Source organism: Melanerpes formicivorus, unplaced genomic scaffold (genome assembly GCF_026170545.1).
Source record: "Melanerpes formicivorus ecotype bairdi unplaced genomic scaffold, bMelFor1.0.p_v2 SCAF_519, whole genome shotgun sequence".
Lineage (NCBI taxonomy): Eukaryota > Metazoa > Chordata > Aves > Piciformes > Picidae > Melanerpes > Melanerpes formicivorus.
The window spans coordinates 100001-102500 of NW_027142871.1; the positions used below are offsets into that span (position 1 = coordinate 100001).

Consider the following 2500-nt stretch of genomic DNA (forward strand, 5'->3'; position numbering starts at 1 on the left):
CATTGATGGTGTAAGAGTCCTTAGTTGGTTGAATAAAGAAACCATGGCACTTTTCCCCCTGCGTTTTTAATCCAGTTAAGTCACAAAATGCTTCTAGAATTTCAATATTTTTCTCCATTCCTGATTGGGACTTACTCAGCAGGACCAGGTCGTCTGCAAAAGCCAGAGCTGTTAATTTGCCATTCTCGTGTTGGAACCCCTCCCCACACTCTTCTAATTTACATAACAGAGGGTCAATGCACAGGTTAAAGAGGAGTGGTGACATGGGATCGCCCTGTTTCACACCAGTTTTGATTCCTATTGACTCAGACTCTCCTTCTTTAGTTTTGATTCTGGTGTGGATGTTTTGATAGAAGTCCTTAATTAATGCTATTATGTGGTCATCCAGGCCCTTTTGCTTTAGCACCGCCAGGATGTGGGTGTGGCTCACTGAATCAAAGGCTTTGGCCAAATCGACAAAGACAACCCCCAGGGGTTTCTTTTGTTTCTTTGCATTCCTAATTAATAGCTGTAATAGTTTTAAGTTCTCAGCACAGCCAGAAGATTGAATGAAGCCTCTCTGCCTGGGGTTAATGGGACACGCCTTTGCCAACCTCGCAGTTAAGATTCTTGAATAGAGTCTCAGGATGATGGAACCAATAGTAATTGGCCGCCAGTTGTTAATATCATTTTGGCGTTCGGGCGCTGATGATTTAGGTATTAGGATTGTTCGGCATCCCCTTATTACATCTGGAATTTTGCCACTTAACAGCCAGAGATTAAATAGTTCTTTGATCTCCTCACAATTTGGATCCATTTTAAGCAGGGCCTTCAGGGTGATCCCATCAGGGCCTGGTGCCGATTTTTTATTCATGTCTTTGATATTCTTAAGGATCTCTTTCTCTGTAATCAATTCCTTAAAAGCCGAATTATCCGCCCGCCCCACAGACTGGAATGCTCCAAGTCCTTGAAATAAGTTCTGAGACTCCCACCTAGATCTGAAGGTGTTACTGACCTCTTCCAGGGGGATGGCACATTGCGCAGAGTCTTTTTCATCCAGAATCATATTAGCTAACTTCCCTCGATCTAAGCGGAAGAGGCGTTGGAATCGGAGAAATTCTCCACGCTTTCTGGCTCTTTTTCTCATCCACTCCTTTTGAGGTTTCTTCTGCTGAGGTTTACGTTGGCTCTTTTTTGGCGCTTTCTGTTCAATTGATTTCTCAAACAAATACAAATATTGGTCCTGAGCTACCTCATTGAGTACTTTTAATGAGTCTGTTTTGCCTTCAATTATTTGTTTATATGTATTTTTAAGTATGGGCAGCTTCCCTGATGTCAGCTTTTCATTAATAGTCTTTTTATAGTGGGCTAGCAGCTCCCTTTCACCAGAAGATGGAATCACAGTCCTCTCCTCTTTTAACCTGTTCTTGCTCTCTTGTGTTTTCTCTCTTTCTGGCACCACAGTTTCTCTTAATAGTCTTCTCTTTTCACTGATCTGTTTGGCTGTTTTAGTTGTTAATTTTTCAGCAATCAATTTGTTAATATTTTTCCTCCCTTCAAACTCTTGATTCAGTTTCTGTAATATTTCTGTTTCCTCTTGGGACCAGATTTTCTTGTGAGCACCTCTTTTAGAGGTCTCTTTGGGGCGAGATGCTTCAATTCTTTCTGCGTTTCTCAGGGCTGGGTGAGCTAATCTCTTATGTTGTCCCAAGCCAATTTTAGTTTTAAAACATTTTTTACATTCTTCACACATAAACCCTTCTACCTGGGTAGGCTCTTGGACCCCTTTGCATTTTGGGAGATGGCATGAGATACTATGATGCTTTTCATTTGTCTTCCCACAGCGGGAACATTGGAAATTGATCTTTCTTTTCCCATGGGCTCTCTTTAGATGGTCAATCAATCTCGTCATATTGCCTGCCCGAGTGGTACAGCATGGACATGTCGGGTTGTCCTCTGGCATCTTCACCAGGGGGGTCCCAGGACAGATGTCAGCTGTATTATCCAACTCGGGCGATGCGGTTAGTATTGAGAGCTGACTCATAGAGCTCGGGGTTTCAGGACACTCCACCTCCTCGTTCCTGCTCCTCTCTGTGCTTTCATCTCGGATATCTTTCCCATGAGCTGGAGAAGTGGGTCCTACATACACCTCCGGCAATACTATCAGTTTCTCATTCCAGATAGGATCGTAGGCAGTATTGTCATTGGCTATCATTGAGTTCATGAACTCTATTCCAGCCAGACATACCCCTATCTCCTCGTCTGGTAGTCTCATATCACGTTTGGTCGCAACCTCCAGCCAATCTGCAGGACTGGTCTGGGTGCCTATGGTGACAAAAAGGCTACGTAGTTGACGAACCATTTTGTGAAGTCAATGTGAGGGAGGAATCAGTCAGAAGCTCTTCCCTCCAAGAGCAACTGACTTTGCCCAACTAACTGCGCCGTGGGCTGAGCTAGCGTGTGGCAATTAAATCACCACTAAAATTTGTTTCGCCAAAATACTATCAGTCAGTGGCGAGCT

General features: G+C 43.6%; 1 pseudogene; it reads right to left on the reverse strand.

The window, feature by feature from the left end:
- Positions 1–2500, reverse strand: part of LOC137460107 (28S ribosomal RNA) — an 8477-nt pseudogene that overhangs the window by 2874 nt on the left and 3103 nt on the right.